At 36.0% G+C, this 24,062-nt stretch overlaps 1 pseudogene; it reads left to right on the top strand.

Moving 5' to 3' along the window:
* Positions 1-3,941: 3,941 nt before the first annotated feature.
* On the top strand, positions 3,942-5,579 carry LOC119815268 (annotated as a pseudogene).
* The last annotated feature ends 18,483 nt before the right edge of the window (positions 5,580-24,062 follow it).

The following is a 24,062-nucleotide window of genomic DNA, read 5'->3' as shown; positions in this document are numbered from 1 at the left end:
AAACCAAAACAGACAAAAAACAGAAAACAAACCAACAAAAAACAACCAAACAAGCAAACACACAAAAAGGAAACCAAAAAGGAAGAAATAACAAAGAACTCTTCAATTAGACAATTTGATAATTATTTCAGTACTCTTAACATGAATTTCCTATCTACTTCCCACTAACAACAGAATAAATTCCAAGTAAAGACAAAAAATATTACAAAACCCAATAACTTGCTTGGCCAGAAGTCTTTAAGTAAAGATATCATTAAAAGGCCTTATCATCTTTATTAAAAAAGACACAATATACAATTAAAATTTTAAAGAAAAGTTTGATCAGTTTGTTAGAGATATATAAAAAGTCATAGAATATAAAAAATAACTGTATATTCAAAATTAATTCAAGACAACATGAAATTAACATAACATAGCTCAAAATTATAGGCTTCTTTTCAGGTGGAACAATAAGCGGGGACAGAAACCTATAAAAGGAATTAATTTTATGTGATCTCATGATGCCAACTAGTATAAAAACCTTATGAAAGAAAAACGTGCATATTAATAAATGACAGTACTTTTCAAATGAATTTGAAGGTATTTTATAACCAAAATAGTTTCTCCTTTGCACATATGTTTCTGGGTTTGTGAAGAAATATAACAATGTGAAAAAGAGACATTCTCCCTGCGCCAAGAAGATGGCAGCTGCTCTGATACTTAAGTAGGAGTTAAATTTACATTTTGGAACTAGGTTCTTAAATTATAAAGTAGATTATAAGCATGCCTCCGAGCCTTCTTCTTTTATTACAGTATCCTTACATAGAAGCCATCGTGATTCTGATGGCAGAGATTAGCTTGAGTAGGTGGCACTGAGTTAATTCACATACCCGTTGCCCTGGGATACCTAAATTTAAGCTGCCTATTCTTTCTTAGGGCAAGAAATAAAAATAAAGTGTGCCATTTTCTTGATGCTGTGCATTTCAAAACCTAGACTTTGTCTATTTCTTCCAATTATTCACTTTCTTCTCTATAAAAGAGGTTTCATGCTTCTAACTTTGGTGGAGCTTCAAGGAAGTTGGGGTGTTTGTTGAACACAGCTTTGGCATTAATGAACTGGGTATGTAAATTCTTAATAGGATGTGTGGTGACTTCCAGTTCATTCACTCAGTTCAAAACATTCAGAGGTATAAAATTCAATAATCACTAGTGGCATACAAACAAATCTGCATACTCCTCACCAAGACCCTGAAAATAGGAACTGGATCTTTATAAGAGTAACTTGTCTCTTGAGATGTTTATAGAGGGGTTTTCCAGTGCTGATTCCCAGTGAAGCAAAGACAAATGTTAGTGTTATGTCTTGCATTGACTTGTAGTATGATGTAGCCAAAAGTACAAGTTGATATTTCCAAAGGGAAAAAATGTTTCCAAATAAAGAGAGCACATCTTTGTATTTACCCCGAGATTTGCTTAATTGAAAATATTAATTAGAATTTTTGAGTGAATTCATGTTTATAGACACAAATCCCAAGGATTTATTAGCTAATGCCTCTCCCAATATCCTTAGTTTAGTGTTACCAACACACACACACACACACACACACACACACAAAGGTGACTAGTTGTATTTTGCTATGTTCCAATTAAAATGGGTTGAGGAGTTAAAAATGTAACTCCCAGATATCATGTTGGATTTAAGTCAACATGCACTTTACACTTTTTTTTTTTCGAGAAAAAAAAAACTATCCACAGGAAATTCTCTTGTGCTTTCTGACAGCTTGTGATGAGGTAAAAAGAAAACAGAGAAAATATCATCTGAAGCTGCTTGGCCTTTTGTGCAGAGCTGTTGTCAGCACTGTTAACCAGTTTGCACTTGTATGATCAGCAATTGCAGCAGTGCTGCATAAAGTAGATTCAAATGACAGATGTGTATGTAAAACAGAGCTCTGAGTGTCTCTTCCTGTGCCCTCCTCTTAAAGCTTTCTCTCAGGGCTTGCTGTCTCCACGGTAACAACATCACTGTAATGCTGTTTCAAGTGTGTTTTGAAAGCTGTTTCAACCTGAGAAGGAAGCACATGGCAGAACTGCCTAGATTGCTGCTTATGCTAGATTAATTTTCTAATGAAAACTACATCTTGCTTATTACTGTATGTATTATTTCGTTTCTACTATCTTTCTTCCTCCTCCATGGCTGTATCCAGAAGATGGACATCTGAAAGAAAAAAAAATTCTCTTTTGAAGTAACTTTAGAAGTTACATGTTATTATGCTTACTTTTGTCTATTAGGGAAGAAAACACAAGTTATGCCCAAGAGAAGTCCATACAGGCAGTTTGTGGCTCTCTTCCTTGTAAGTGTTATTGCATGGCAGCAAATCATGAAAAACATTTACAGCTTTCCAGTAGGAAATGAAATCTGTCAGAGAAAGTAAATATTTGTTTTTCTGTAATGAACTGTGTACATTATTCATTTCTTTGTTGCTTTAATGCTATGTACTGGTTTCTAGCATCTTTGATACATTCCCACTCTGTGGAGAAGACCCATCATCCAAGTTTAGATGCTGAAGGAAAAATCAAAAGCAACAGTGCACTCGCATTCCTGTTGAAGAGACAACTAAATATGCAAAGGAGCACGGGGGAAACTGAACATGCCAGTATCCAACTTAGGATTCAGAAGCCAGTCTTTCCTTTATGTATATGCTTCTATAACACACAATTCCAACATCGTCGTGCCCTGAAACAGGGCACAAGTGCAAGTTCAAGCAAGCACATACAAACTCACAGCGAATAAGCAAAATTGGCCAAAACAACCCGCCAGGGGACCAAAAGCATGTTAACTAATGACACCCACTCCCAGCCAATCATAATACACCAGCAGTAACTGCCAGTTTCAAAAGGACCAACCAAAAATGTTCCAGCGGCAACTTAATTTCTCTAACGCCATAAAACCCCCAAGTCTTTTACAATAAAGACCTTTTACATAGGAATCTTTCAGGGACCACCATTGTATCCATGTCTCATGTCTTCTCACCACTTGCCTCCCCATCCACCCTTTCTCCATCCCCAGAAACAGGAATTGCACAACAGGCAGCAGCAACTACTACAACTAGTGCCCAATATGGACGGACCTTTATTTTTTCCCGACCTTTTTGGGTCCTCCTTATTCTATTTTGGGCATTTTTCTTTCTTATTTGCTGCGCCCGCTGCTGTGTACATTCCGACTCTCTGCAGGCACCTTGAATTCACCCCCTTTGTCTGTATTAGGTGAGTTGATCCGTATTTTCATTTTCTAAGCCCTTGGTGAATTGGGGCTCTTTTCCCTTATCTTTACATTTTCTTTTGTTTGTTCTCCTGGTTACGAACTCTCCATCGTGACTTGGTTCGTCCCAGTGCCTCCACGTAAGAACCGACCACCCAGCAGGGAGAACCAATAAAGGACCCTCAGACTGGTCCTTTTCACCCTGAGACACTATGTGAGCACAGAGATGAAGCCTAACAAACCACGGAAGTCCCTCACTATAAGCAGTGCACTCGGTCTGCAAACAATACTCTCCCTTCAGTCCTTGTCCTCCTGCAACTGATGCTTTTTGCCCGGAGTCACTCACAGGATAGTCTGAAGGCTCTCTTGCTTTATGGGAAGTCCAGAGCACTATTCGGAGCGTGGACTGTTGGACTTCCTATCCTAGTCTCTCTTCTCAACTAATCTGGTTATGTGACCACCAAGTTAAGTGTCATCAGGGTGATGGCCGGTTTCTTAATTCACAGAAAGGCTTTGGTCGATATCCCCTTTCCCTTCTGGGATGGGAGCATTCTCCTTAGATGGTGGCTTCTTCCACTAGTTTGACCTTGGAACGAAAGTGGTGACCTAGATGCAGTTGTTGTCGTGCACCTGGTGTCTTCTGGCTGCTTTCTTTGCTGCCCCCTCCTCCTCACAGGCTCACCTTGTCTGTCTCCTGGGACCAATCATGAATGGCGGCCCTTCCCCGGATGCTGGGGCCTTTCCTTCTCTGCCAGCGCTGTCACCACCCCTCCTACAAGTTGACAAGAGTTCTGGGAGTCCATGTGAGCACTGATGCCTGGATCTTGCCCGCCTTTTCACATCTACTTGGCCTCACACCAACAATACGCAGAATCTGGACAGAAGCCCCTTTTCTGGCAGTTTTGCTGAGCCTCTGGCTCACTCTTCCCAACTGTCTTTGCCCCATTGAGCCCTGGTGTGGAGATTACACCACCATATGACTTGTCCCTTGACAGCTGCAGAGTAGACGGGCCCTTAGCTGTATTGGAACCATCTCTGTCTTCTGAGGACCTAGTTAGCCCCTTCCTCCCTCAGTCTCTTCCTACTCTACAAGGTCCTCAAAGCCAAAGCTCAAGAAGTGCTTTCCCTTCCATTCTGTGGCTCTGTTTGAAGCATCCTGAAGTGGACAAAGGCAGTTGATGCTTCCTCCCCAGCTGGACCTCTGGAGATCACATCAGGTTCTCCAGTCCTAGGTGGAAACAGCAATTCCACCTTCTCTGGTGGTGCTGGGACAGTTGGTAGGGGACTGGCTAGTGATGGCACATTCCCTGGGGAGAGATGGACTCACTGCTTTAAGAATCTGAGACTGAGTCATGGATGGGGAACCTTGAAAGATGGAGCAGGAACAGTACAAAGAGAAGAGCTGCTTAGTTTTATGTGGGCTTAAGAAGCTGCCCCAACCCAGCAGGAGTGGGTCATGGAGAAGGGGTGCCTGGGCTGACCTCAGAGGGAGGAGGGCAGCCTCAGAGGCAAAGTGTTGCCTCTGAAGGAGGAAGAGGAGAAAGTAGCTTGCAGTTCTTTGTACCACCCAAGGCATCCCATTCCCAACTCCCATTCCTTGCTCTACTATCACTGATGTACACACAGCCAAAGCTCTTGAGATGCCTGGTAGGGAGAACACGTTTGTGGTTAAGGTAGAAGATCCTTCAGAGTACATTCTGAAGAAAACTGATGCACTTCATGTGGAGGCCTGGGCGTCTGACATCCAGGAGTGCCTAAGCCCGGAACTCTGCCCTGCTATCAGCCCCAGTGCCATGACCCTTCCCCTGGTCCCTGGGACCTCCTTCCTCAAAAAGCATAACACAGACAGCCTGGAGGTGCCCTGCCTGAATCATTCAGAGAGTCTGCCCAGCCAGGATCTGCCACTGGGAACCAGTGAGAGTAACAACTGCCTGTCACAGGGGAATTATGGGTGCCTTTCCGACCAGCCATCTGCTTCCTTCTCCTCTAGTTCTGCCTCCATTGTTGCCTCACACGTTGACTCAATGGCACTGCTTCTCTGGAATTGCCCCCTTGCATTCCCATTGAGGAGGGGGCCCCAGCAGGGACAGATCATCCCCTCTCAACTTCCTACCCTTGAGTGGATACTCCAGAAGAAGCCACAGAAGTTATTCTTGTTCTGGGGGAATCGGAGGACAAGGATAAAAATTTTGTGACCCCCCCCCCCATCATATGTGCTGGGGATGTGGACAATCTAGCCTCTTACATAGGGATCGTCCCAGGACTCATCCAAAAACCTAAAGCCCTGAATGTCAAAAGAACTATCATTGGACATGAGACTGTAGAAGCCCCTAGTGGGTCCTGATATAAATAACAGAGTAGACAATGGCTTCACAGCTTTGGTGTATGAAGGTAAGTGGTGTGCCTTGATTTTCAATGGTTAAGGTAAACTGGTTCTCATCCACTAGGCAGATCTCTTCCATTTCTGTTTAAAAGGATGGATTGACACAATATTTTTGTTTTCTCTGGTGAGGTTACTTGAACAACAGTAGAAGAAACCTTAGTAGCGATTTTGGGGTCCTCGTGAGATAGCTTGAGAGCACTGTTGAATGCCTTTAGATCCTTTTCCAGAGCCAAGGTGGCAGCAGGGAATTTCTGTTGCTTATGGTCTATGTGCTTAGCCAGCTTCCTGGACAGTCTATGAAAATAAACCATTTGCTGCCCTTCTGGACAGTCAGCAACCATTCATGGTACTTGGCTTAATCTCTTACCCAGTAGTTGCAGTTATAGATAAAGACTGCAGAGACATTGTCAGAAGAAAAGCCAGAGAAACAACAAACCATTTAGAGAGAAAGTTAGTTTTAAAATGATTGCTAAGTCCAGTATAGGTACTCTGGAAAATCACTTCCCCCAGGACAGACAACTTTTTGCCCTCCCCTTTTAAAATTAAAGGTAAAAACATTATTCCATACCATCAAAAATGCCATCCCCAGGCCACTATAGCCTTTACAGATGGGAATAAAATTAATTTTGGTTTAATAGTAATGGGAGTTAATCATAAAGAAGGGGCCTATACTCAACCAAATATTGGATCAGTACAACTAGGAGAGTTATTGGCAGTCCTTAAGATATTGGAAATTTCCCAATCAGAGCATGTAAATATTTTCTCAGATAGCTGCTATGCCATATAAGCATGCAAAATACTATCTTTAGCACAATAAATTTCCCAAACAGTAGTCAAAGACAGATAAGAGCCTGTCTGGCAGGCCAGCCTACAATAGTCACAGCCCAAAATGCTGGGGGTTCCCCAAGGTGGGGTTCTAAAGAATCCATAACTCCCACTAGGTCACCTGATAAAAAATAGAGTAAAAAGGGTGAAATAAGCCAGGACAATAGTGCAAGCAAAAGCAAGCACATGCAAACTCACAATGAATAAGCAATATTGGCCAAAACACCCTGTCAGTGGACCAAAAGCACAGTAACTAATGACACACACACACTCCTAGCCAATCACAACACACCAACAGTGACCATTCAACAGGACCAACCAAAGACATTCCTGTGGCAGTTTAATTTCCCTAATCCCATAACCCCCCTCCCTGATCCTCTTATAACAAAGAGCTTTTACATTGGAATCTTTCAGAGTCTGTGTCATTGCCTCTATGTCTTTTCCCCCTCTGCCCTCCCTAAAATGGGAATGACACAACATGCAGCAGCAAGAAGCCCTCAACAGCTACAATTCCCTCTGAGGAACATACTTGAACTCAACAGTTCCATGCCCAATTATCAAAACAATGTAATGTTGAGTGGTTGCTCAAAAATTCCTTCAAATTTTAAGAAATAAAAAATTTGGTTTTAAATATTAAGTATGTAAAAGTAAATTATGTTAGTCAATGACTTTTTATAAGACTTTTATTATTTTCCTTAAAAGGCATTTTTCCTTATGTTAGATATTGACATAATATGCAATTAAGAGGAATGTAAGGTAATCAAGCAAGATTTTAATACATATTTATTTATTGTAAACAAAACTATCTTAAGCAAATGAAAACTAAATTTATGGTTTTATTTATTGTATTTTGCCAGCTACCAAATTATTCCAAAATTTCATAGCTAAATGTGATAGTCACCTGTCATCTCTCACACTGCTGGTTATTACCTTCCATACTCCTAGGATATCAGGGATATTTTTGCTGAACAGTTGAACATTTTCTTTTTCAGATTTTTTAGGAAATTACTAATAGGTTTCAGCTAGATTCACATGTCTCTGAAGGCATCAGTGTAGTTGGAGGATAAGTTCTTAAACTAAACATTGACAAATTCATTACACACATCTTTTCCTCAATGCTTAGAATCTCTTCCTTTATTTTATATCTTTATAAGATTGCAAGTGGTCTCTCTCCTAAGCATTGATCAGAAAGTACAAGGCAGGGATTAGAATATCTCTTATAATCCAATTTAGCAATAACACAGCATTAGTACTGCTATATTGTATCTGTGGGTAAGACAGGATTTTCTAGTGATATAGAATCAATAAAATGTAATTGAAAGATAGAAGATTACATAAAGAGCTAAGTGGTTTTGCAAGGGAAAGTCATTTGGATAATTACAAAGACTGAGGAAACTTATCAAAGAGTGTCTCCAAGTTGGAAAAACAAGCAAAACCATAATACTTCTCAATTCCAGTCCAGAGTCATCAAACCTGGGAAGCTCATGACATAATTAGTTAAAAGTTGGAGGCCTGTAAAACAGGTGGTTTCTCTTTCAGTATTAAAGCTGGAAAAAAAAAGATCATGGTGTTCTGATACATGGGAGCAAAGGAGAAAGTTACTACTGATCCATAACTGAAATAATAAATTCATATTTCCTTTATTATATTGCTTCACTAAGCTCTCAGTTAATTTGGTGGAAGTACCTGCATTAATGATAGGTGACAGAAATACTGTTACAAGCTATCTAAATTCTCCCGATTACAGTTAAGTTCTCACCTAAAAAAGTTTAATGGTTAGTCACACATTGTTACTCCATCCAATGTGGAAAGAACTGCAAAAGTCTATCAAATCATTGGAGACTGATTTAGAGTATGGCATTTTCTATAAATTCATAGATATTAGAAATAATATGATATCAATGCTTGAAGCCTGCTCTGTGATATTTTCTTTTGATTTGAATTCTTCTGTTACAGTTAACCAGTCACATGATCTTCCATAAACTACATGCATTTTCCCTTGATTTCTTGCTTTCATTTCAGCAGATACAAGAAAAATAAAAAACTGTAGCTGATACAATAATTAATGTCTATTATTAATTGCTACAATTAAATTGAATCTATGCATGTGTATGAAGCCTATGTCTCTTCTGCAATCTATATTCTATAGGTTGAAAATGTTTATTATCTACCAACTTACATTTTAATAAGCATTACATTAACACTCAAAAGACAAGTTTAGTAACATCTCTTTTTTTAGGTGGAAATACTTCTTTTCCTTTGCTGTAAGCAAAACTAGCTTCAAGACAAATGCGTATTCATACTTATTTCCTAGATGAGACTCAATGCATCAATTTTGAAGAAAAAAATTACTTGACTAGTTCCTATAAGCATTTGAAAATACAAGAGCCACTTAGATGAGTACATAATGTGGCTTTCTACCTATTTATGGGTCTAAATAACTCTCAGTACCATGCCACGCTGGACCTAGATTCCAGGATGACTCATAGATAAAGTTTCAATATTCTGTGTGCCTCAGAATTACTCAGTATGAGCACCACTGATTCTGCCACAATGTGTGATGAATTAGTGTTAACATAACGCATGGAAAATCTCTGGATATACCATGTCAGGACCAATTTTTTAAAAAAAGTGAGACTTGTGAAATGACAAGGTTAGAACAATCCTTCTCATCTACTTTTGTTATTTTCCAAATGGCAAGTTCCTCTGGCTGTTAGAGAACTGTACCCAGCTGAGAGACTTGCACAACAAATGACAATATGGGAAGAATTTCCAAATTGTTCAATATTAGGGTCCCATAGACTAGGCTCAACTAGGTACAAGTTGAAAGAAGTCCCACTGTTTAAAACTGCACTTTTCTTTTATTGCTCCTTAATTCTAAAAATTCCATCTATTTTAATGGCTGTCTTAGAAAGTTAAACATTAGTAAACCCTATGCCAACTAATCATACTACTAGGAATATACATTGAAAAATGTATGTTCATACAAAACCATATTTGAGATGTACAGAGAACCTTATGTATATTAAATAATAAACAAGCCAGGCAGTAGGGTAACAGAGGCAGGTGGATTTCTATTAGTTCGAGGCCAACCAAGCCTGGTCTACAGAACAAGTTCGAGGACAACCAAAGCTAAACAGAGGAACCCTATCTCAAAAAACAACAAACGAAAAGAAAAGAAATAGAAAACAAACCAACAGCCACAACTTACAAGTTGTACGCTTGACAGAATAGATAATGAATATCTGACAATTATTTTCAAAGGGATTCTAATGAGCACACCAGTAAGTAAACTAATGATAAATACATCTTAGCAGAATCTCAATGGCAGCTATATTTATGTAAAAAACTAATCTCAGTGTTGAAAATAACACACCATGGTATTTTAATGAAAGTCACGACAAACAAATGCATCATGATAAAAGAACAGAGCAGCAATCACACCAGTTAGGAAGAGGAAATTTGACTTCAGAATGATACTGGGAAGACATTTTTAACCTGGTTACAATTGTTTTATGTAAATCTGTATGTTATATGTTAAACTCTACACCAATTTTACTGTTACATTATTCTAATAATAATAAAAGAAAGAATAGTTTTACTTGCCGTCATTTTCTAAATGGCATAGTGTTACAATTATTTGCTTTGTGTACTTTGTATGTTAATGTTACAAGTATTCAAAAAGTAATATCGTATTGACAAAGGATGTGCAGAAACCATATAACATTTACATAGAGGATTTCAGTATCCATCAAAAGATTCTATATTCATAAGGGTATTGGAATTTCCCTGGATATTGAAAAACAATTAATATTGCTATATTTGTTTTAATAAGTCAGAATTGGGGAGATTAATGAGTTGCTAGCATATAAATGTTTCTAATAAATTTTTTTCTGATCTTTTCAGAATGGCTTTTGTCAACTTATTCTTTTTCTTAGAAGAGCTATGTCTCATCATTAAGGGTAGAGTACAGTTAATTATTGTGCTCTGTGTACAGACTGAAGCCTGTCTCTAATGTGTATATCTTTAGTTAAATTGAGGCAAAGGTATTTTTCTATAGGTTTAGACATGATTGGATAGTATTTAATTTGAATATATTTAGGATAATTTGCAGTTAATGATCTAGTAAGGACTTTGTATTCCATTAATTTATTTGAATGCCACAATAAATAATAATAAGCAACGCACCAAGAGAAATAGACAGAATAAGAAAACTACTGTAGCCATAAAGTAGTAACCGTGAAGTCCATCTGCCAAATATTGTAATGTCTGAAGCTGGGAAGCCTGCTGAAAACTTACACACTGCACAGATGATGGCCTCAAGCATACAGATTTCCTGTATAGAAGGTGTCATCTTTCTGATAGGCATATCCAGCTAGGCTTTGATTTAGAGCAGGTGATCTAGGACTTCAGAGAGGCCACTCGGAAGGGAGGAACTGTCCGTCCTTGTAAAGACACTATTCAATAATACAGAATGTCTGGTAGGAGATGAGATGAGTGTCAAAAATTCCCACCCGGTAATTCTATGTTCTAGGAAGGAGTTTGCTAGCTGAGAAGGAATCTTTGAGGGAAAGCAAAGTCAGGAAGCAGGAGCTTTGAATATGATATCCAAATGTGTAACTTTTGGCCTCCCGGATGGTAATTAGAAAAACAAACAAAGAAAATGTGTTTCCCTGGGGTAAAAATAATTAACACATTGAATGGGAGGGTGTTTTACAATAATGCAAATAATTATTTCACTATTCATATTTCCACTTGTATTATTTCTTAGCAGGCAACTGGTCCCTTTCAAAAATATTAAAAACATAAAAAATCTCCTAGGTCCATAAATAAAATCTGCAAAAATGAAACATTTAAAATAAGGAAAGAAGATAAGTAAAAACAATGTGGAAAACTATGTATTACAGTTTTTCATATTTCAAAGGTGAGAGCATAAATTTTCATTCAAGGAAGTTAAAAAAAAGAAAAACATATAAATGTCCAAAAAGAAGCTGGTAGACAATGGAAGTAAATTAAAACTGAAGTAGAAAAATTTAAGAAATCATATAACCTTTTTAAAGAATAAAAACCAAGGTAAAAGTCATAGAAAGAAAATGCAAAATAAAGCAACTCTCTCTCTCTCTCTCTCTCTCTCTCTCTCTCTCTCTCTCTCTCTCTGTTTCTATGGGATGGTATTTATGTGTGTGTGTGTGTGTGTGTGTGTGTGTGTGTGTGTATTTATGTTTCTGAAGAAAAGAAAAATACTCAGGAATATAGGAAATGTTTGTTTGTATAGAGACCTACATTTTACAATTAAAAATATCATTTTGTTCTGCACGAAAACATTAATATCAAAATAGAACTTGATAAAAATCAACAAAATTTAAGGAATTTAAAATGCGCAAATATATAACCATAAGAATAAGAAGAAATACCAGGAATCAATTAAACCATGACAGAACACGAATGTGACCCAGTGATACTGAAAATATTATATAATGGCATACAGAAATACAGAAGGCTTGTTCATAATAATAGACTGAGTCATGTAATGGTGGCTTCTCAGAACTTTGCTGATTTGCCTGCTTGTCTGGGGACTGAGTATAGTTGATGATGTCTAGTGTTCTATTCCAGCCTTGATATTCTAAGAACTAGGAGAGCCCATGGAATGAACTCCAATTTAATCTAAAGAACTGAGACCAAGAAGCTCCATCATAAAAAAAGAGCACATTATCTAGATCAGACAGAAAGCAAACCTAGCCTTTACTTATCTTTGGTTCATTCATGGCCCTGGAAAGATTATATGGGTGAGGCTCTCCTTTATTCAGTCTATAAAGTAGAGCTTTTTTAGAAATACCTTCACAGTGGCACCCACATAACCTATGCTAGCCCTTTGGAATCATCTCACCAAATTCAATACCTTTCTAATAATCCAAGAATATTATATTTAGAAAAACTGGATTTAAACTCTTAAAAACTAGCAAATGTGCTTGTTTATACTCATACATTAAAATTTTCAATGATTTGCTAATTAGATAATAATTTTTAAAGTTAAATATATAACAAAAGAAACTACATTAAAGAGATTAAAAATATTGAGTTTTTAAAAATTAAACAAATATAAAATTTTAAAACAGTGTTGGGGCTGGTGAAATAACCAACTTTTAAGAACACATACAGCTCTTACAAGAAGTTGAGTATAAGTTCTACTACCCAGGTTAGACAGCTCACAACAACCTCACTGACCTCCACACATAGTGTACTCACATATACAAACCTTCACATATACCAATGCCAGGCCTCCTTAGCCTTATTCCCTGGGGGAAAGGTGAATGGGCTATCTGCCTGTTCAGCAGCCTTATGATGCAAGACAATCAGATCCACAGCCCCACAATGCAGGACAATCAGATCTGATAGGGAGTCAAGTTAAAGCAGGAACTTAGTTTATTACTGTGAGCATCAGTTTATATAGGTTAAGTGACATCATGTGATGTGGGGCTACCTCCAGCCAAAGAGAAAGCCAAGCCCTCCTCTGGCTGGAGGGGCATCTATCTAGTTTTTGATGTCTCATCCTTACTTGGTTCCCTCAAACTCAAGCCAGGCATTTTTCTGTCCTGTAGGCCTCGAGGTACAGGCCCTGACATAATTGTGGCCCAATACACTGACAATCAGATAACATAATAAAATAGTCTCTAAATCAATGTTTTCATAACATAATAAAAATAATATATTTGCTTAAATAATACATATCTAATATGTAATTGGAATTGATATGGAAATCACCTTTTAGTGATACAAAGCCAATAAACATCGAGAGTATATTATTAGGCATTGCATCACATGAAGAATTTTAGAAATTTTTATTTGTAAGGAAAATTTATATTTTGAAAGACTATGCCTTCTTAAAAGAAGTCAGAAGGAATGTGAAGTCATGCACTAAGGAGTTTTTAGAAGGTTTGAGAATATAGAGTTAACACATCTTACTACTCCGTACTCATAATAAAGAGAGTCTTCTGGGAGAGAAGACACTGAAATATAACAAGGGATCATCTCTGATGCAGTCAGTTTTGCTCTTCCAACTTTTATGCTTTTGCAGAAAGGCACAGAAACCTAACCTACTAAAAAAAGATTCAAATCTAATCAAAGCTCAATGGAATAAGAGACCCTGATCTCCCACTTTGCAGCCTAATACTGTCTTCCACTCTAGTAATCTCTCATTGTTAATAGGAAGCAAAGACATGCGTTTTCTTCGTTTTGGTTATTCTGGGGTTCTTAAATAGCTGCCAGAGACTGATGGAGAAGTGCAAATCCATATAGTAAGGATTTCAAGACTGCTTTTGTTTCCCTTGCTGTCCTGTGGATGCAAATGTTGGAAATTGCATGGTACTCTTCATCAGACATCAGACAAAGCCAATACAGAAGCAAAAGCTGAAAGAGCTTTGCATCAAAATGTACTGAGAGAGTCCAGGCCAATGGAAGCCTTAAGGTAAGCTTGCCTGCATTGGATGAGATTAATGTGTTAAAAGTAAGTGTATTGCATCTTCTTACAAATACTATGTTATCAAGGCTCACCTTGTGGTCAGTTCCTAAGTACACAAGAAAGATATACCTTATTTTATTGACAGTTTCATAGGAAAATGCTCAGAACAGGCTTGCCACTACTATGGCTCTCCTGCCACAACTTAATATTTATAATTCTGTCCGTCTATTCCATGTCTAATTTTAATCCTGTTGTTTGATGAAATCATAATTATTTGTTTTATATTTTCTACATTTTTATTTCTTTTTCTTTTCTGCCTTCCTCTTTCCATTCTTCTTTATATCTTTTCCTTTCGTTTTTAGTTATTGTTTATTGTTTGTGTTCTGTATGCAAGACTGCAGCTGTGTGGGTGCTCTTTGAAACAGGGTTTCACTGTCACCAGGCTGGCCTAGAATTCCCTAGGCAACCATTTAGCCTAATACTTGTACTGCTCCTGTCACTGGTTCTTAGTGCTGGAATTCAGGCATGTGCATCTGCAGTCAGCTTATGACCTTTCTCTAACATATAGGAAGCATTCATTATGGTCTTTTTTACTGCAAATTTTAGAAGGTGATTGCTATGCTTGGAAATCACACTGCAGTTGAATTCTTATAAGCCCTCAACCATTGCACCATCGCAAACAATTGGCATATTTCACTTACATTCTTGGGATTTGAAGATCTTTAGGATTGTGAACCTTGTCCCTGCTCTCCTGAAAAAAGTATTCCTTGTAGTGTATGAACCTCTGTGCATGTTTGACTTACATAAGCAAAGTACAAAACTATATCTAAACCAGCACCTGATGTCAGGATCCATATACTTATGTATGTGTTATATTTGTGTGTGTGTGTGTGTATATATATATATATATGTGTGTGTGTGTGTGTGTGTGTGTTTATTGTTTGAACTTAGTAACTATTATTTAAAAGTTATCAATAAATAAGATTTAGTTTTCAAGATGTCAATGATAATAAAACACATAAAAATAAGGAATAAATAAATTTGGAATCAAATTGCTGTGTGATATTTTGTTTTGTTTTGTTTAGTTTTGTGAACACTTGGTAAGTCTAAAAGTAAATTTTTCCAATTTCGTATGTATACAAATCACAGTGTAGTCAAAATGAGAATATTTGTAAAATGTAAGAGAAGTGAAAGGGTCAATTTCTCCTCTATTTAAGATGCTATAAAAATATTAAAATACAAATGACTAGGCAGTGACAAATACTAGCTAAGATGGTGAGTTTTAATTGTCTACTTGAACCAATCTATGACCAGCTTGGAAAAGTGTCTCAATTATGGATTTTCTAGAACTGATGGGACTGCAGGCATATCTGTGGGGTTACTTGATTGCATTTATCGAGATGGGAAATCTTGCCCACTGTTAGTGACTTCATTCCTTGGGCAAAGATACCTGCAATGTTTAAGAGGAAAGAAAGCAAGCACTAGCAAGCATATGTTAATTCATTTCTCCTGACTCTGGATTTAATTAACTGCTTCATGTTCTTGCCACCCTGACTTCCCTGCAATGATGGGCTATAATCTGGTATCATAATCCAATTAGGCACTGATTCCTTATATTGATTTGTTAAGGTATATTTATTATAGAAACAGAAAACAAAACTAAGAAGCTAGTTTATCTTAAACCCTCCAATCAGTGTTTATGTTTTTGTTTGTTTTTACAAGAATAGCTGTTTTGACCAACAGTAATCCAGAACAATAATCAGAAGAGCATCACCTCTCCATGTGAATCCCTCTACAGGTTTCCTTTGAATGGCGCTATATCATGATTCCTCCAAGTCCCTTTATTCACTGTGCTAGTGCTCACAGGAAGTTTAATGCTCATTCTTTGAAACCTCAACTTCTCTTTTTTAATACTTAATGTTGCAGTTTCTTCAATAATTGTGCCTTAGTTCTATAAGAATGCCCTCATAATTGTGGTAGATTTTTCAATGTTAGTTGTTGCTCTTGTTGTTTTTTCTGATGCTGTGATGAAAGAACAAACAAAAGAAGATAAGAAGGAGGTTATTTTGTCTCATGGCTTGAGGGACCAGTTACCCATTGCTGGGAACTTAAAGCAGTTAGACCTGGAGGCACCTGGTTACTTATAGCACTAAGATCTGGAAGCAGTTGCTTCCACTGAATTTGCAGTCACAAAGCAGAGAACGGTGAATGCTATTGCCCAGCCTTTTCTTGTTTCTACTAAGCACTGGAATCAGTCAATGGAATGTCTCTACCCACACTTAGGATTGATAACATCACGTCAATTGGCCATTGTCTTTCACATGAACACAATGAGACTAACCTGATTTACACACTCGTGCCCAGAGGTTTGCATCCTATAAGATTCTAGGTTCAATCAGATTGATAATTAATATTAACTATCACACATACCAACTCTTAGGTTTTCAATTGCTATGAAGAGTTACTATGACAATGTCAACTTTTATAAAGGATAAACACTTAATTGGTGTGGCTTATGTTGTTAGAGGTTTAGTCCTTTTTCACCATGGTACAACATGGTAGGTGATGGCATTCAGAAGACATGGTATTAGAGAAGGAGCTGAGATTACTACATTTTGTTCCACAGGCCTAAGTATGTTGTTTAAACATGTATAAGACCTCAAAACTCACCTCCACAGTGACACACTTTCTTGAACAATATCACACCTAGTTCAACAGTACCACACCTCCTCATAGTGCCATTTCTATTGGAGGCCATTTCCTTTACAGCACAATACTAACGTATAAAGATTTATTTATTTTTGTTCCATCTTATTTATTTATCACTTTACATCCCGAATGCAGTTTCCCCTCCCTCCAGTGACCACAACCACATCTTCTCTGTTTGCCCCATCCATTCCTGAATTTTTATTCAGAAAAAAATTCATTTATTTGTTTTCCTGACATTATTATTCTTCTGTTGAGAATTCTCTGTTTCAACCTATATCCCATTTTTTTAAAAAAATGTATTATTTGAATTTTTGATTTTCAGTTTCTTGAGTTCTTTATATATTTTGTAAGTCATCCCTCTTTTAGACATGTGGTTTGTGAGAACTTTTTTTTAAATATGTAAGCTACTGTTTTGTCCTATTGACAGCATCCTTTGCCTTAAAGAGTATTAAGTTTCATTAGTTTCAATCTGTTAACTGTTGATCTTAGTGCCTGTGCTACTGAGGTTCTTCTCAGGAAGTAGTCTTCTGTTCCAATAAATTAAAAGTCTGTTCCCTACTTTTTCTTCTGTCAGGTTTGGAACTATGCTCAGGTCTTTGATCTGCTTGTACTTGAGATTTGTGCAGTGTAATAGATAAGGATCTATTTGCATGTTTCCACATACTGACATCTAGTTAAATCATAAACACTTGTTGGATAGGCATTTGTTTTTCCTTTGTATAAATTTGGTTCTTTGTTGAAAGCCATGTGTCCATATAAGTGTGTAGATTTATTTCTGAGCTTTGATTTGATTCCATTGATCCACCTGGATTTTTTATTTTTTCATTTGAAGTTGAGTATTGTTCGTTCAAGGTTTATAAAAAAACTTTTTTTGGAATACTGATGGGGAGATTGAATTGAATCTGTACATTGCTTTTGGTAAAATGGTCATTTTTTTTGCTATGATAATATGACTGACCTATGTCATAGGAGATATTTCTTTCTTAAGGACTTAAAGTTCTTGTCATACAGGTCTTCTGCTTGTTTGGTTAGAGTTACCCTGAGATATTTTACGCCATTTGTAGTTATTGGTGTTATTTCCCTAATGTTTTTCAGCCCAATTATCATTTGTATATAGGAAGGTTATAGATTTTATTTTATTTTACTGAGTGAATCTTGGAAATATTCATGTAGCTGAAGGTGTTTATTAGCTGGAGAAGGTCTCTGATAGAACTTTTGAACTCTCTTATGTATACTATTATATCATCTGTGAATAAAGATACTTTGGCTTTGCCATTTCAATTTATTTAAGTTTATCCACTTAATCTCATTTAGCTGTCTTATTGCTCTAGCTAAACTTCAAGTACTATATTTAATAGATAGTAAAGAATTGACAGACTTGTCTTGTTCCTGATTTTTAGTGTAATTGCTTTGAGTTTCTCTCTATTAATTTGATGTTGGCTATCAGGTTGATGTATATTGCTTTTATCATATTTAGGTCTATTCTTTGTATCCATTATATCTCTAAGACTTTTATCATGAGGATAAAATGTCAAAGGCCTTTTCAGCATCTATTGAGATGATCATGTGGGTTCCTTTTCTTTCAGATTTTTATATGGTGGATTATATTGACAGATTTTCATATGTTGAACCATGTCTGCATCTCTGGGATGAAGCCTATTTGATCATGGAGTATGATCTTTAGACGTGTTCTTGGATTCGTTTTTTGAGTACCATTTTTAGTGTTTTTGCGTCTATGTACATGAGAAAGATTAATTTGTAATTTTCTTTTCTTGTTGAGTTTTTGTGTGGTTTTCTACCATGGCCACTGTGTTTTTATAAATTCTCACAATGTTCCTTCTTTTTTGATTTTGTAAAATAATTTGAGAAGTATTGGTATTAGCTCTTCTTTGAAAGTCAGGTAGAATTATGCACCAAAACCATATGGCAAAGAGCTTTTTTGATTGGAAGAGTCAAATTTAATCACTTCTATTTTCTTGGGGATATAGGTCTATTTAAATTGTTTATTTGATAAATTGATTTAAGAAATTTGGAATGCATGAAAGTTTTAAAGATGATAGAATAATTTCTACAATATATCCTCTCTATATATCTTTATCATCCATCTATCTATCTATCTATATCTATCTATCTATCTATCCATCTATCCATCACTTATCTATCTTTCTATCTCCAGCCCCCAACACACAGTTTGAATCTATCTCACTTAGAGTTTTCCATTTTCTGGTATGATTTACTAGGAACAAACTAGTTTTTATAACTTGATAAAAATGCATTTTAAATTTCGTGAGAAAAATATTTTTTATCCTTAATTTTATAACATATCCCTGTTGTCTGAGGTATCTGTCTCACCAGATCTCACAGCCATTTAGTCCCCCAAAATGCACAGAGGTCCACAGTAATAATAAACTGATTGGCCTATTAGCTCAGGCTTCTTATTAACTCTTATAACTAATATTAGCCCATAATTCTTGTCTGTGTTAGGCACATGGCTTGGTTATAACCTGTTATAAGCGAGGCTTTCTGATTTTGCTTCCTCTGTGTCTGTGTGAATACTGCAGACTGAATCTTTCCTCTTCACAAAATTCTCCTGTTCTTGTTGCCCTGCTTCTACTTCCTGCCTGGTCACCCCACCTTTACTTCCTGCCTAACTACTGACCAATCAGCATTTTATTAAAAATAATACAAGTGACAAAACAAAAGACCATCAACCCAGAACACTTCCCCCCTTAAAAAAGGACAAAACAAAACAAGAATTCTGAATCTAATATCTTTTGTTTAGCTTTTCTCCTGACCATTATCCAAAACAACTTGTAACCAACATTCTAAACAAAGGCAAACACAAATCCATTTTTAGGTATGTGGGTGTAGTTTTCCAGGCTATTTTCTGCTGATCTGGGGTGCTAATAATCTTATGGGAACATAAAGAAAATTTTGAATTATGTTCAAGTCCTGAATGGAATATTCTGTGAGGTTTGATCACCTCAGCCATAAGTCTTGAAACTGTTCTGTAGGCAGAACTCAGAGGAAACTCCAACAGAGGTCCTCTGAAATATTGGATCATCTGGACCACCTGCTCTTAGTGGACATTTCTCAAGGGGTCTTTTCCTTGGTCAAATCTGATTTTTTTTTTTTTTTTTTTTTTTTTTTTTGCCAGGAATGAATCCACAACCTCTCATTTCCTGGGGAAACAAAAGCAAACTTTTTCTTTTGACTTAATTTTGAAGTCAAGGCATTTTCAAAATACATATTTTGGATTAATTCAGCAGCATTTATAATCAAATGTCTTTTAACAACTGTTCCTCCCTCTTCAGCAGTCATGTAATTCAAAGACAACACAATAATATACAGTATCCAAACTCTGCATTTTCCAAATTTACATGGCTTTATTTTAAACTCTATTTTATTTTTATTTTTAATTTTTGGCTCTTTGAAACAGGATTTCTCTGTGTATCTTTGGCTCTCCTGGAATTCACTCAGTAGAACAGGCTGTCCTTGCACTCATAGAAATCTGTCTGCCTCTGAAAGCCAAGTGTTGGGATTAAAGGTGTGTGCCACCACACCCAACTATTTTTTTCTTTTTTAAAGGACTTTATCCTTCTTTTTTTCTCTTCCAAGCCTACATATATTTTTAAACACACTGTAAACTGTTTAGAGTTTTTTTCGTCTGAAACTATCTTTACTGTATCTCTCTTTTCCTGACCACATGAGTCTTTAATTTGCTAAATGATATGGCTAAGATTAAAGCTGTGTCTTTGATGGATGAATCCAGCCCATTCCTTAGCTGTCTGAGAGTCTAGCTTCATGGTGGAGGTACCAACCATAGCCATGTTTATTGCCACAATACTATGGCATTTCAAGGTTTCTAATACCACCAAGAAGCATGCTGTTGGCAATTCATAAACACCATTTAAATGGCAGGGCCTCTTAAAAGAGATAAAAGTTTTTACAGCTAAAGCTGAGTCAACAAGCCTCTCTTAAATGAGTGCACTTTCCTATAGCAAACAGAGCCCACATGAGAAAGTGCTGCTATCAATAAGCCATGCTTAACTCTATTCTTTTCTGTCTAGAATTGCTTTCCAAGCTCTCTCAGGCTTTATGTAGATGCAGTTGATCACGTTGGCGCCATTTGTTGTCTGAGGTTTCAGGTCCCACAGCTGTTTAGTCCCAAAGAAATCATATAGAAGTCCACATTAATTATAAACTGATTGGCCTATTAGCTCAGGCTTCCTATTAATTCTTATAACTTATATTAGCCATAATTCCTATCTTTGTCAGCCATGTGGCTTGGTCCTTTCTTCAGCAAGACATTGTCATCTTGTTTCCTTTGAATCTGGGTAAAGACTGCAGACTGAATCTTTTCTGTTTCCAGAATTCTCCTGTTCTTATCACCCTGCCTCTACTTTCTGCCTGGTTTCCCACCTATACTTCCTGCCTGGCTACTAGCCAATCAGCATTTTATTAAAAATAATACAAGTGACAGGATAAAAGATTATTGTCCCACAGTATATCCCTAGCCAGGAAACTTTTCACTTATTTTTTTTTTTTTTTGCCCAAAGAAAATTGTCTAAATAGTTCTCTTTTGCATAAACACTAGAGGTTATTGTATTTGTCATATAATGATTTCATTTCAGAATTATTTTCCTGAAGTAATTATTAAGTAACGCTTGGCAGACCATGTATATAAACATAGCACAGTTTATGATGTAATTGTATCATATTAAGTTTCTATGCAACATATTTGATATTTTCTGTTTGAATTTGCTAAAATTTTGATGACCCTGTAAATTTTCTTATTCTAATATCTTGTATCATAGTAATTTAAAAATCCATTTATAGTAGCACACATATGTAACCTTAGTGGCATATGCATGTGATCTCCACCTTTAGGAAGCTAAGAAAGGATGTTCCTGGATTAAATAATAGCCTTGGTTATAGGGAACAATTGAGTTAGAATACATAGACTAACCCATATAAAAAACCAAATTAAGTATAACAACATTTCTAAGTAGTTCTTTTACCTTTTAAGAAAATATTCCATTACCTTGTACAAGGCTGTTTGCTCTGGCTTTGGGGCTGGTCTTTGTGAATTATCATTTTTATCCTCATTATGCTTTCATGGTTGTTGACATCCTGACCACAATCCAATGTCAGTTTTGTCCTTGTTGTCATTGCCAGATGCTTTGATATCCAATAGTATGCAGAAAATGAATAACTTTGGAAAACTCAGTCTAATTAGGAAGTCTTCATCAAATCCATCCCCTCAGGGCTCCACAAACTCTCTAGAAAAGGAAATAGAAAGAGGGTAGAGTAGAGCAAATGGGGGAAACTAACAAAACAAAGCCCTCTGATTCACCTGGGTCAATGCACGTATACACGTAGAGACTGAGTGCATACACAGTACAGGCATAGTTCTGCACCAGATTAGATCTTGTAGCTGGAAGAAGAGGGACATATGTCCCTCGTCCTAAACCAGAAACTGTCTCCATTTGCTAACCACTTGAAAATGAAAGCCTAGTTTTCTGTAAGAGAATCTGACTGGAGAATCAGACTACTGTTATGTACAAGCTACAGGCACAGCCGTAGATGGCCATAGAGAATAAAACCAACAATATTTTTGGAATGTACATACATATGTTCCTTGTACAAATCACAGCTTACTGTTTAGTGCTTTTATAGGATTCTTGAGTGTGCAAACCAAGTGCGTCTCTGTCTATATTTGTTTTGTTTTGTTTTTTTGCCTTTTCTTGGATTCTATTACTTATGTTTGTGTTTTGTCCTATTTCAACAGCTTAGCTTTTGTTTTATTTTATTATTATCCCTTATTTTCTAATGAAAGACAGAAAGGGATTTGATCGAGATGGAAGGTAGGAACTGACAGAAGCAGAGGGAAGGGAAACTGTATTTAGGTTATGTTATATGGAAAAATGCTATTTTTTATAAAAGAAAAAAAAGTACAAAGCAGTATACACTACTTTTATGAGGGTTCTGGGGACTAGACATATAACCTCATGATTCAACTGTAAACACTATACTGACTCAGCTGACCTTTAAAACCCTAAATATTTTTCATTTCCCAGTTAGTGATATCTCATTTTCCCTAGGTAATAGTGATATTACACTAAGAGAAAAGAAAATAAGTGGAAAGAAATTATCAATTAAAATGTATGTGAAACATTAAGCCTAAATATGTGGTTTATTTTCAAGTTTAAGGGAAATAATTAATTTTGTATTCTGATACTTATTGGTATCTATGTGTTTTGGTAAAGTAAATTTTCACCATTAAAAAATAATAGTTTGCTTAGTACTTTAAATGATTCTGGGTACTGTTCTAATTTATTAACAATACATTGGCTTCTTCTATAGGAATATTATGTTTTCTCAGGTAGAGAATAATAAGTAGAAAGAGAAATGAGTTATACGCAGCTTCTTTTAAGACTTGGAAATATATTACCCTCTCTTTCAGAATGCTCACAAAAGTGATTTTGGAGCTATTATTCCTGTTGTTTCTCCTTCTGAAGGCAAGACAATAAATATTCCTTATTGTGAAAGATTTAGTCCTACCCCATCAAACTGAATCAATCAGTGCAGCATAATGCTTCCCTAGACAATCTACCATGAACAGCACATTTCATCAGCAAATGCACATTAACAAAGTATCTGATTCCACAGTGGCAATCATGTAACTTAAAAACATAAAATAATAATAAACACAGGTATATAGTCTGAGGATTAAAATGTTAAGCATGTTCTCATTTATGCACAATGACTAGAGAATTTGTAAAGTTAAGTTTGAAACTAAAGGTTCTGACATGAAATGATTGATTCCAGTAAGAAATTTCAAATACAGACTTATTGATATCAAGTTGAAACTTGAAAATGATACTTTGCACATAGTTTTATTTATATATTAGAGAATACTTTGTACATGGTTTTCTTTATATATTTATATATAGCATTTATTCAATATACATATTTATTATATATACGGACATGTGTATATACATATATATAATTTAACCTTTTAACTTTGTATTTAAGGTACTTATGCCTTAATTGGCATTGAAATTCTTGCAATAAAAATTCATCACAGCATATGTAAAAGTTAAAGCAATTCCTAAGCAATATCACAAAATGTAACTTTTACTATAAATTTAGAATTTTACAAAATGATCTCTTTTTCTATAATAGTTTATCTTTTTCTATCTCTAAACAGCCATTTGTATAAGTTTGTATGCAAATAAAGATAGTTAATTCTTTTATCTTTTAGGTAGATTAAAAAACATTATAATAATTTTACCCAATATTAAATTTCACATGTATTTTCAATAATTTGTGTTCTGTATTAGTTGGAACCATATTGAATTTTAAACACCTTAATGCATCTCAATTCTAATAATGCATATGTTACTAAGTATGTGTTTATTAATACCAATAAAACAATACAAATA

Source organism: Arvicola amphibius, chromosome 5 (genome assembly GCF_903992535.2).
Source record: "Arvicola amphibius chromosome 5, mArvAmp1.2, whole genome shotgun sequence".
Classification (NCBI taxonomy): domain Eukaryota; kingdom Metazoa; phylum Chordata; class Mammalia; order Rodentia; family Cricetidae; genus Arvicola; species Arvicola amphibius.
The sequence above is the reverse complement of the archived record's forward strand: the minus strand, read 5'-3'. Positions and strand labels throughout refer to the sequence as shown.